Source organism: Bison bison, unplaced genomic scaffold (genome assembly GCF_000754665.1).
Source record: "Bison bison bison isolate TAMUID 2011002044 unplaced genomic scaffold, Bison_UMD1.0 scf7180017845316, whole genome shotgun sequence".
NCBI lineage: Eukaryota > Metazoa > Chordata > Mammalia > Artiodactyla > Bovidae > Bison > Bison bison.
In genome coordinates, this window is record NW_011475889.1 from 18,380 (window position 1) to 32,028 (window position 13,649).

Below are 13,649 nucleotides of genomic sequence, written 5' to 3' on the forward strand. Positions count from 1 at the left end.
TGACTGCAGTCATGAAATTAAAAGATGCTTACTCCTTGGAAGGAAAGTTATGACCAACCTAGATAGCATATTGAAAAGCAGAGACATTACTTTGCCAACAAAGGTCCATCTAGTCAAGGCTATGGTTTTTCCAGTGGTCACGTATGGATGCGAGAGTTTGACTGTGAAGAAAGCTGAGCACCGAAGAACTGATGCTTTTGAACTGTGGTATTGGAGAAGACTCTTGAGAGTCCCTTGGACTACAAGGAGATCCAACCAGTCCATTCTGAAGGAGATCAGCCCTGGGTGTTCTTTGGAAGGAATGATGCTAAAGCTGAAACTCCAGTACTTTGACCACCTCATGCGAAGAGTTGACACATTGGAAAAGACTCTGATGCTGGGGGTGACTGGGGGCAGGAGGAGAATGGGACGACAGAGGATGAGATGGCTGGATGGCATCACCGACTCGATGGATGTGAGTCTCAGTGAACTCCGGGAGTTGGTGATGGACAGGGATGCCTGGTGTGCTGCGATTCATGGGGTCACAAAGAGTCGGACACGACTGAACAACTGAACTGAACTGAAATTGCTACCAACAAATTTTAAATATAGGAGAGTATCTATCATCACTTCATATAAACAGAATGATTATAGATGTCTATCTATAAGACATATTTGAATCCATTCATTATCCAATGTAAAGAGAAAAAATAGAAGTATATTAAAAAGAGATAAGTTATGAAAAGATATACAGAAAGGGGAAGTTGATAAGATTGGTGCCAAAATAAATATGGCCATTATCATAGATGCAAATATAGTTTTGTCATGTCCACTAAATTATTGTGACAAAAATTGGTTACAAATGAGTGTTTTTTTGTTGTTGTTGTGCTCTTGATATGTTTACATTGCACAAATATGTTCACATATACAGTAACATCTCGATAACTTTGGATAATGAATGTCATTTTAATACTAAAATTTTGAATATATTTTATATTTTTTCTAAATTGACCACATGTTTGCAATAAAAATGGAAAGAAAATGAAAGGAGAGCAACAGAGAAAAAAGAGGGCCAAGGAAATGAAAAGGAACACTGAGATTTATGGAGGGAATGAAGTATGCATATATGTGATATTAGAGGTAGAGTGTTATTATGATTTTTGACACTAGTTTACTAGTTTTGTTAGCCTTGGTTAAACCACCATTTCTTGGTTGGTGATTGACAATTACTGAGTGTACTATGATGAAAACCCTGGATGTTTTATGTCAAATTTGGCCCAAATATGTACATGCTTCTTTTTCTAGAGAAATGTTAATGTATGTGACACATTATAGAATCCTGGTGTGTCCATTATTTGGAATAGATAAATCATACACTGAAAACAGTGGGAAAGCACTAATAACTCCCCCACTTTATCTTGTCAACTTAATTTTATTCTTTTGAATAGACTCTTATTATTTACTAAAACAGATAAGACTGACTGAAGAAATATATCTAAAAAGAAATGCTAAAAATATAGTGAAATCAGACTTACTTATAACTGCATACACTATGTTGTACTGATTCCGTTCAGAAGTTATCAGGAGTCCTAGCATTTAGTTAGTTAATCTTGAAATACTGAATTCATGCTTAGCACATGAGGAAAGACTGTATTCTAACCAGTTAAAAATATTTAGTTCTTTTGCTTTTTTAGAGAACATTAAAGACTCAGGAATCTCCAGAGGAAGAGTCTCATAAGAGTTGGTTGCTATCTCTGCTGGATATTTTGGCTTTAACATTCAGGCCATAGGAATATTTTAAAGTAGATTTTTTGGGGGTTCGAATTTATACACCATTTTTGTGTTTCCTGTCTAGAGAATACCCTTTAGTATTTGTTGGAGAGCTGGTTTGGTGGTGCAGAATTCTCTCAGCTTTTGCTTGTCTGAAAAGCTTTTGATTTCTCCTTCATACTTGAACGAAATCCTGCTGGGTACAATAATCTGGGCTGTAGGTTATTTTCTTTCATCATTTTAAGTATGTCTTGCCATTCCCTCCTAGCTTGAAGAGTTTCTATTGAAAGATCAGCTGTTATCCTTATGGGAATTCCCTTGTGTGTTATTTGTTGTTTTTCCCTTGCTGCTTTTAATATTTGTTCTTTGTGTTTGATCTTTGTCAATTTGATTAATATGTGTCTTGGGATATTTCGCCTTGGGTTTATCCTGTTTGGGACTCTCTGGGTTTCTTGGACTTGGGTGATTATTTCCTTCCCCATTTTAGGGAAGTTTTCAACTATTATCTCCTCAAGTATTTTCTCATGGTCCTTCTTTTTGTCTTCTTCTTCTGGAACCCCTATGATTCGAATGTTGTAGTATTTAATATTGTCTTAGAGGTCTCTGAGATTGTCCTCATTTCTTTTAATTCGTTTTTCTTTTATCCTCTCTGATTCATTTATTTCTACCATTCTATCTTCTAATTCACTAATCCTATCTTCTGCCTCTGTTCTACTATTTGTTGCCTCCAGAGTGTTTTTAATTTCATTTATTGCATTATTCATTATATATTGACTCTTTTTAATTTATTCTAGGTCCTTGTTAAACCTTTCTTGCATCTTCTCAATCCTTGTCTCCAGGCTATTTATCTGTGATTCCATTTTAATTTCAAGATTTTGGATCAATTTCACTATCATTATTCGGAATTCTTTATCAGGTAGATTCCCTATCTCTTCCTCTTTCGTTTGGTTTGGTGGGCATTTATCCTGTTCCTTTATCTGCTGGGTATTCCTCTGTCTCTTCATCTTGTTTAAATTGCTGAGTTTGGGGTGTCCTTTCTGTATTCTGGCAGTTTGAGACTTTTGGATCGCAGCCATTCTGACTGGTGTGAAATGGTACCTCATAGTGGTTTTGATTTGCATTTCTCTGATAATGAGTGATGTTGAGCATCTTTTCATGTGTTTGTTAGCCATCTGTATGTCTTCTTTGGAGAAATGTCTATTTAGTTCTTTGGCCCATTTTTTGATTGGGTCGTTTATTTTTCTGGAGTTGAGCTGTAGGAGTTGCTTGTATATTTTTGAGATTAGTTGTTTGTCAGTTGCTTCATTTGCTATTATTTTCTCCCATTCTGAAGGCTGTCTTTTCACCTTGCTAATAGTTTCCTTTGATGTGTAGAAGCTTTTAAGGTTAATTAGGTCCCATTTGTTTATTTTTGCTTTTATTTCCAATATTCTTGGAGGTGGGTCATAGAGGATCCTGCTGTGATGTATGTCAGAGAGTGTTTTGCCTATGTTCTCCTCTAGGGGTTTTATAGTTTCTGGTCTTACATTTAGATTTTTAATTCATTTTGAGTTTGTTTTTGTGTATGGTGTTAGAAAGTGTTCTAGTTTCATTCTTTTACAAGTGGTTGACCAGATTTCCAGCACCACTTGTTAAAGAGATTGTGTTTAATCCATTGTATATTCTTGCCTCCTTTGTCAAAGATAAGGTGTCCATATGTGCGTGGATTTATCTCTGGGCTTTCTATTTTGTTCCATTGATCTATATTTCTGTCTTTGTGCCAGTACTATACTGTCTTGATAACTGTGGCTTTGTAGTAGAGCCTGAAGTCAGGTAGGTTGATTCCTCCAGTTCCATTCTTCTTTCTCAAGATCGCTATGGCTATTCGAGGTTTTTTGTATTTCCATACAAATTGTGAAATTATTTGTTCTAGTTCTGTGAAGAATACTGTTGACTCCATTGTGTATATGTATAAATTGCTTTGGGTAGTATACTCATTTTCACTATATTGATTCTTCCAATCCATGAACATGGTATATTTCTCCATCTATTAGTGTCCTCGTTGATTTCTTTCACCAGTGTTTTATAGTTTTCTATATACAGGTCTTTAGTTTCTTTAGGTAGATATATTCCTAAGTATTTTATTCTTTCCGTTGCAATGGTGAATGGAATTGTTTCCTTAATTTCTCTTTCTGTTTTCTCATTATTAGTGTATAGGAATGCAAGGGATTTCTGTGTGTTGATTTTATATCCTGAAACTTTACTATAGTCATTGATTAGTTTTAGTAATTTTCTGGTGGAGTCTTTAGGGTTTTCTATGTAGAGGATCATGTCATCTGCAAACATTGAGAGTTTTACGTCTTCTTTTCCAATTTGGATTCCTTTTATTTCTTTTTCTGCTCTGATTGCTGTGGCTTTATCCCAGGGATGCAAGGATTCTTCAATATCTGCAAATCAATCAATGTAATACACCACATTAACAAATCGAAAAATAAAAACCATATGATTATCTAGATAGATGCAGAGAAAGCATTTGACAAAATTCAACACCCATTTATTATAAAAACTTCAGAAAGCAGGAATAGAAGGAACATACCTCAACATAATAAAAGCTATTTATGACAAACCCACAGCAAACATTATCCTCAATGGTGAAAAATTGAAAGCATTTCCTCTAAAGTCAGGAACAAGACAAGGGTGCCCACTTTCACCATTACTATTCAACGTAGTTTTGCAAGTTTTGGCTAAAGTAGATTTTTTTCAAGCGAAAAATCAGAATGTTGGTGTTCAGACTTTAGTGACTGAAAATTCCCTCTCCTCTAAGGAGCATGGAGAAGGAAATGGCAACCCATTCCAGTTTTCTTGCCTGGAGAATCCCATGGACAGAGGAGCCTGGTGGGCTGCAATCCGGGGAGTCACGGAGAGTCAGACACAACTGAAGTGACTTAGCATAAGGAGTAAAGACAAATTATAACCCCAAATTATAGTATCTCATCACCAAAGAGAGGCATCATAAATGTCAGTCCCTTCTTCAGGCATAGCATAATTTAGTGAAATAGTGTCCAAAGGATTGGAACTTTGGAGACTGGAGACAGGAGGAAATAAAGACAGAAAGTGGAAGAGAAATATGAGAGAGATTGCTGTGGTATTGCTCAATATTAGGAACATTTTAATGACCTACCTCTTCTGTTCTAGGTTGTACAGCCGCATTTGTAGAAATTTAATAATTTTGATTTCTGCTTTGTAGTGTAATCACCTCCAGGAAAAAAAATATGTATTTTTTTCCCGGTGGGAATACAGTTAATTATTAATACTAGGTATTGGTGACCCATTGATACTTCTCAGATCCCTAACAACAAACATTTTATTGATTTCCCCTGGGAACCAGGTCTATAAGTCATGTTGGTTTTCCCAAGAGAAAAAAATCAGAAGAGATACTTGGTGAAGAGAAATGAAAAAAGAAAGAAAAAGTAAGAATATCTTCAATATTGAGAAAGATAATGCACTGGGTAGGTGAGACTTAAGTACCATTTAAAACAAAAAGTATAGAACCATGAACTCATTTAGAGTTACTGAGTTGGGAAAGAGTGAGAAGTCATATACAATTCTTGCTGGTGCTCTTATTCATGGATTGGGAGAGAATGAGCCCTATGTATCAATATTTTTTTCCAGAAACAAGCAAAAGGCTTTATGTAAGGGGAGTATTCCCATAACCATTCTTGATTTATTCCCATTTAGTTCTTTTTATCTATTAACTGACATGTAGATGGCCAACAATAACCTGAAAAGATACTCACTCTCACTAATCATTAGGGAATTGAAAATCAAAACCACAAAGACATCACCTTACATCTGTCAGAATGGCTATCATCAAAAAGCATTTCATAACATGTGTTGACATGAATGTGGAGGCAAGGAAAACCTTGGGAACTGTTCTGTGGAAATATAAATTGATAGAACCCCTATGCAACATTATAGAGGTTCCTAAAAAAAAAAAAAAACAAGAACTATCATATAATCCATTTCAAAAAAGATATATGCACCCCAAGTTCATGGCAGAATTTTTTACAGTAGTCAAGACACGGACTAAGTTACTAAGTGTGCATTGATGGATGAATGGATATAGAAGTTGTGGTTCATACAATTGGCCTTCCACATCTATGTTTCCTCATCTGAATATTCAACAAACAATGGATCAAAAATATTGAAAAAAATTCCAGAAAGTTTCATAAAGCAAAACTTCCAATTTGCCACATGCTGTCATCTATTTACATAGCATATATATTCTATTAGGTATGATAAAAAACATCTAGAAAATTTAAACCTAGAAGATTCAAAGTATGTGGATGGATATATGTAAGTTATATGCAAAACTACACCATTTTGTATAAGGAATCTGAGCATTCTTGGATAGCCCACCCAGCTCCTCTGTCCATGGAATTATCCCAGCAAGAATACTTTAGTGGGTTGCCAATTCCTCCTCCAGACAGAGGATCTTCCTGACTCAAGTTTCAAATTCAGATCTCCTGTGGGGCCTGCATTGGCTGGCAAATTTTTACCATTGAGCCACTAGGGAAGCCCATACTTATGGTTACCAATGAAAAAAAGTGGGGAGGGATGAATTGGAAGTTTGAAATTGGCAGATACACACTACTGTATTTAAAATGAATAACCTACATGAAAACCAACAAAGATTTTCCAGTACTACTATGTAGGACACGGAAATTTGCTCAATATTCCCAACCTAAATGGGAAAAGATTTTAAAAAAGAATAGATAAATGTATATTTCTGACTGAATCACTTTGCTGTATACCTGAAAGTAACACAACATCATCAATAAACTATACTCCAATGTAATACATGCAAACAAACATGGATGGACCTTAAAGGCATTATGCTGTGTGAAACAAGTCAGAGGAAACAAATAGTGTGTGATCTCACTTATATGTGGAATCTAACTAACATTGGATTAATAATAAAAGATATATTTGTAGTTACTAGGTGTTGGGGAGGTGGGGGAATTGGAGGAAGATGGTTAAAAGGTGCATAGAAAAGTCATTAAGAGAGTAAATCCTGAGTTCAAGGAGAAATTACTTTTTTCTTTTTATTGTGTCTATATGAAATGATAGACAGTAACTAAACCTATTGTGGTAATCATTTCAGAATATAAGCAAATCAAATCATCACGCTATGCTTAGTGATGTTAAGTACTTCTCCACGAAACTGGAAGATCTATTGTATTTTTAATTTTAATGATATATATATTTTATTTTTTATTCAGGCAACATTGGTTTATAACATCATGTAGATTTCATGTGGACAAACTGTGTTTCTACTTTTGTATACCTTGCAGCATGCTAACCACTAAAAGTCTAGTTTTCATCCATTACCATAAAGTTGATCCCATTTACCCATTTTGCCCTCCCCAAGGATCCTTCTTTTTTGGTAATCACTATTTTGTTCTCTGTATTTGGGTGTTTGTTTTTATTCAGTTTGCTTTGTTCATTTATTTATTTTTAAAATATATTCCACATATGAGTGAAATCATTTGGCATTTGCACTTCTCTGTTATTTCACTATTCCTCCTTGTACTTCTATCAGATTTTGCCTCATGTAGTTTAATGCTGTTTTTAGTTGCACATATTTTAAAAATTGTAATGTAATCTTTGAGAACGAACCTCTTTATTATTATGTAATACCTTTCTTTATCCCTGATAATTTTCCTTACTTTAAAGTTTGTTCTTTCTGAAATTAATATAGCCATACTGTTTTCTTTTGATGTGTGTTAACATAGTATATTTTTCTCCATCCATTTACTTTTAAATGGATGTTTCTATATTTAAAGTGGATTTCTTATAGACAACATGTAGTTGGATTGTTTTTTAATCCACTTTGATAATCTGTGTCTTTTATTTTATCTTTTTAAATATAAATTTATTTATTTTAATTGGAGGCTAATTACTTTACAATATTGTGATGGTTTTGCCATACATTGACATGAATCTGCCACGGGTGTACATGTGTTCCCCATCTTGAACCCCCCTCCCACCTCTGTCCCCATCCCCCTCTGGGTCATCCCAGTGCACCAGCCCCAAGCACCCTGTCTCATGCATCGAACCCTGACTGGCAATTCATTTCACATATGATATTATACATGTTTCAATGCCATTCTCCCAAATCATCCCACCCTCACCCTCTCCCACAGAGTCCAAGACTGTTCTATACATCTGTGTCTCTTTTGCTGTCTCGCATACAGGGTTATCGTTACCATCTTTCTAAATTCCATATATATGCATTAGTATACTGTATTGGTGTTTTTCTTTCTGGCTTACTTCACTCTGTATAATAGGCTCCAGTTTCATCCACCTCATTAGAACTAATTCAAATGTATTCTTTTTAATGGCTGAGTAATACTCCATTGTGTATATGTACCACAGCTTTCTAATCCATTCATCTGTTGATGGACATCTAGGTTGCTTCCATGTCCTGGCTATTATAAACAGTGCTGTGATGAACTTTGGGGTACACGTGTCTCTTTCAGTTCTCATTTCCTCGGTGTGTATGCCCAGCAGTGGGATTGCTGGATCATAAGGCAGTTCTATTTCCAGTTTTTTAAGGAATTTCCACACTGTTCTCCATAGTGGCTGTACTAGATTTCATTCCCACCAACAGTGTAAGAGGGTTCCCTTTTATCCACACCCTCTCCAGCATTTATTGCATGTAGACTTTTGGATGGCAGCCATTCTGACTGGCGTGAGATGGTACCTCATTGTGGTTTTGATTTGCATTTCTCTGATAATGAGTGATGTTGAGCATCTTTTCATGTGTTTGTTAGCCATCTGTATGTCTTCTTTGGAGAAATGTCTATTTAGTTCTTTGGCCCATTTTTTGATTGGGTCGTTTATTTTTCTGGAGTTGAGCTGCAGGAGTTGCTTGTACATGTTTGAGATTAATTCTTTTTCAGTTGTTTCATTTGCTATTATTTTCTTCCATTCTGAAGGCTGTCTTTTCACCTTGTTTACAGTTTCCTTCTTTGTGCAAAAGCTTTTAAGTTTAATTAGGTCCCATTTGTTTATTTTTGCTTTTATTTCCAATATTCTGGGAGGGGGGTCATAGAGGATCCTGCTATGATTTATGTCAGAGAGTGTTTTGCCTATGTTCTCCTCTAGGAGTTTTATAGTTTCTGGTCTTACATTTAGATTTTTAATTCATTTTGAGTTTGTTTTTGTGTATGGTGTTAGAAAGTGTTCTAGTTTCATTCTTTTACAAATGCTTGACCAGATTTCCCAGCACCACTTGTTAAAGAGATTGTGTTTAATCCATTGTATATTCTTGCCTCCTTTGTCAAAGATAAGGTGTCCATAGGTGCATGGATTTAACTCTGGGCTTTCTATTTTGTTCCATTGATCTATATTTCTGTCTTTGTGTCAGTACCATACTGTTTTGATGATTGTAGCTTTGTAATAGAGCCTAAAGTCAGGCAGGTTGATTTCTCCAGTTCCATTGTTCTTTCTCAAGATTACTTTGGCTATTTGAGGGTTTTTTTTTTTTTGTATTTCCATACAAATTGTAAAATTATTTGTTCTAGTTCTTTGAAAAATACCATTGTTAGCTTGATAGGGATTGCTTTGAATCTATAGATTGCTTTGGGTAGTATACTCATTTGCACTATATTGATTATCCCAATCCATGAACATGGTATATTTCTCTGTGTCCTCTTTGATTTCTTTCACCAGTGTTTTATAGTTTTCTATATATAAGTCTTTTATTTCTTTAGGTAGATATACACCTAAGTATTTTATTCTTTTCGTTGCAATGGTGAATGGAATTGTTTCCTTAATTTCTCTTTCTGTTTTCTCATTGTTAGTGTATAGAAATGCAAGGGATTTCTGTGTGTTAATTTTACATCCTGCAACTTTACTATATTCATTGATTAGCTCTAGTAATTTTCTGGTGGAGTCTTTAGGGTTTTCTAGGTAGAGGATCGTGTCATCTGCAAACAGTGAGAGTTTTACTTCTTCTTTTCCAATTTGGATTCCTTTTATTTCTTTTCCTACTCTGATTGCTGTGGCCAAAACTTCCAAAACTGTGTTGAATAGTAGTGGTGAGAATGGGCACCCTTGTCTTGTTCCTGACTTTAGGGGAAATGCTTTCATTTTTTCACTATTGAAGATAATGTTTGCTGTGGGTTTGTCATATATAGCTTTTATTATGTTGAGGTATGTTCTGTCTATGCTTGCTTTCTGGAGGGTTTTTATCATTAATGGTTGTTGAATTTTGTCAAAGCTTCTCTGCATATATTGAGATAATCATATGGTTTTATTTTTCAATTTGTTAACGTGGTGTATTACATTGATTGATTTACAGATATTGAAGAATCCTTGCATCCCTGGGATAAAGCCCACTTGGTCATGATGTATGATCTTTTTAAAATGTTATTGGATTCTGTTTGCTAGAATTTTGTTAAGGATTTTTGCATCTATGTTCATCAGTGATATTGGCCTGTAGTTTTCTTTTTCTGTGGCATCTTTGGTTTTGATATTCGGGTGATGGTGGCCTCATAGAATGAGTTTGGAAGTTTACCTTCCTCTGCAATTTTCTGGAAGAGTTTGAGTAGGATAGGTGTTAGCTCTTCTCTGAATTTTTGGTAGAATTCAATCTCTGTCTTTTAATTGATACACTTAAAGTGTATTATTTAAATTAATTTTTTATTTATTAATTTATTATTTTATTTATTTATTTTTTAATTTTATTTATTATTAATAATTAATTAATTTATCATTTAAATTATTTAAATCTATTAAATTAAGTAAATTGTTTAAATTTAATTTAAAATTATTTAAATTAAAGTGACGTTTAAAGTGATTATTTAAATTTTGGATTAATTTCTACAATATGTATTATAGTTTTCTATTTTTTGTCCCAATTCTTTGTTTTTACTTTTGTCTTCCACCTTTTTCCTACCTTCTGTGGTTTTAAGTGAGCATTTTAGTTGATTCCACTTGCTCTTCTTTCTTCAATTCAGTTCAGTCACTCAGTCGTGTCTGACTCTTTGCGACCCCATGAACCACAGTATGCCAGGCCTCCCTATCCATCACCAACTGCCGGAGTCTACCCAAACCTATGTCCATCGAGTCGCTGATGTCATCCAACTATGTCATCCTCTGTTATCCTCTTCTCCTTCTTTCTTAGTATATTATTTGTACTTCTTTTCTCTTTTACTTTTTTTGATTATTAATCTAGAGTTTGGAATATACATTTATAATTTTCTAAGTCCACTTTCAAATAACACTATATCACCTTTGGGGATTGCAGCAATGAAATTAAAAGATGCTTACTCCTTGGAAGGAAAGTTATGACCAACCTAGACAGCATATTATGAAGCAGAGACATTACTTTGCCAACAAAGGTCCATCTAGTCAAAACTATGGTTTTTCCAGTCGTTATGTATGGATGTGAGAGTTGGACTATAAAGAAAGCTGAGTGCTGAAGAATTGATGCTTTTGAACTGTGGTGTTGGAGAAGACTTTTGAGAGTCCCTTGGATTGAAAAGAGATCCAACCAGTCCATCCTAAAGGAGATCAGTCCTGAATATTCATTGGAAGGACTGATGTTGAAGCTGAAACTCCAATACCTTGACCACCTGATGCAAAGAGCTGACTCATTGGAAAAGACCCTGATGCAGGGAAAGATTGAGGGCAGGAGGAGAAGGGGACTACAGTGGATGAGATGGTTGGATGGTATCACCAAGTCAATGAACATGGGTTTGGGTGGACTTTAGGAGTTGGTGATGGACAGGGAAACCTGGTGTGCTGCGGTTCATGTGGTCACAAAGAGTCAGACACAACTGAGCCATTGAACTGAACTGAACTTCATGGGTAGTGTGAATACCTGATACTATTAATAACAAACAGTCCCAATTCCTTCCTCTCACTTCTTGTCTCATTGTTGTCATTCATTATTCTTATATGTAAGCATATATGTAAGCATAAGACATAAACATACACATAAACATAAGATATAAACATATAAGCTTAAGATATAAACATAAGATATAGACATACATAAGAATATAACATAGTCTTATATGTAAGCATACATATAAGCATAAGATATAAACATATATGTAATTGAAAACATTGTTGCTATCATTATTTTAAGCTGTTCTCTATTAGATTAATTAAGAATAAGGAAAATGCAAGTTTTTATTTTACCTTTACCTCTTTCTTCTCTGCTCTTCACTTTGGTATGTAGATCTGAGTTTCTGATGTACATTATTTTCTTTTTCTTTCAAGAACTCCTTTTAACATTTTTCATGGCATATCTAGTGCAACAAATTCCTTCACTTGCTTGTCTGAGAAAGTCTCTATTTGTCCCTCACTTTATCCATGATGGAGTCCTGATAATTCTGATGTCCCTGCAGTGTCTAGTTCTAATGCTTTCACTACCTCTTCAAATTATGTTTTTTATATTGCGTATGCCTTGTAATTTTTCTCTGATGGCTAGACATGATGTACTGGGGAAAAGAAACTACAGTAAAAAGGCTTTGGTTAATTGGTGAGGAGGTGTGGGAAAAGGGGAAGTGTTCTATAGTCCTATGATTAGGTCTTAGTCTTTTAGTGTCCCCATGCCTCTGGACTGTAAGCTTCACAAGTGTTTCTCAGTTTTGTTTCTCCTCCCTTCAATGAAACAAATTGGCTAGGATGGACTAGAGCTGGGTATTTCCCTTTCCCAGATAAGTTAGCCTCAGATAATACTTCAATAGCTTAGGTTTTAGTTAACTGTTTTCTTCTGAGAGAAGGGCTTGTTAAACACACACACACACACACACACACACACACACCAGAGTGTGCTGATGTATTTCAAAATGGTCGCTATTCCCTCCCTCTGCTAGAAATCTGAGGAGATTTTTCTAAAGTATTTTCTGTGGGAATATGTTCAAACTCCTCAAGTAAATATTGTTGGGATCTTGTATGGCTGGATCTCCCAGACAATTTTTAACTCTCAAAGTTGTCCACACTGAGCCTCCACCAATTCATCAATTATGGTTCAAGTTTTCCTACCCTGGCACTGATTTCTGCAGCAGTTTCTGTTTGTCTGTGCTCCAGTAAACAGTGATAACATATTTTTCCTTCTCTCTAATCTTTTTTTTTTATTTTGTTGACACATTGACTTATTTTTTTATTTTATTTTTTAACTTTACAATATTGTATTGGTTTTGGCATATATCAAAATGAATCCACCACAGGTATACATGTGTTCCCCATCCTGAACCCTCCTCCCTTCTCCCTCCCCATACCATCCCTCTGGGTCATCCCAGTGCACCAGCCCCAAGCATCCAGTATCGTGCATTTGCCCTTTGTTCTCCCCTCTCTTATGGATTTAAGAAAAACTGTTTATTTTGCAGTCTGTTCTACTTTTTACTTGTTGCTAAAATGGAGTAATTTCATATAAATTCTACAGTTATATGAATTTCACCTCCCTTTTAAAAGTTGCTTTATAAGGTAATTTTAAAATATTTTGACCCAAATTATTTTGAAATACTGTGTATGTATATAATTTTGATTGTGAGGCAAAAAACAAACTTTCTTGTTTGTTCAAATGTTTAACTATTTGTAATTATATGTATTTATCCACTTTTGTTTTGAGAACCCAATTTATTATGGGATAAAAGTTGGATCTCTTTGAGCCCTTTAAAAATATTATAATGACTGTATCTTTATTATCATGAATATATATATTCAACAGCACAGATTTCCTACCTAGTGAAAGTGTTAGTGCTCAGTTGTGTTCAACTCTTGGTGACCCCATGGACTGTAGCCCACCAGGCTCCTCTGTCCATGGAATTCTCCAGGCAAGAATACTGGAATGGGTTGCCATTCCCTTCTCCAGAGGATCTTCCTGACACAGGGATTGAACC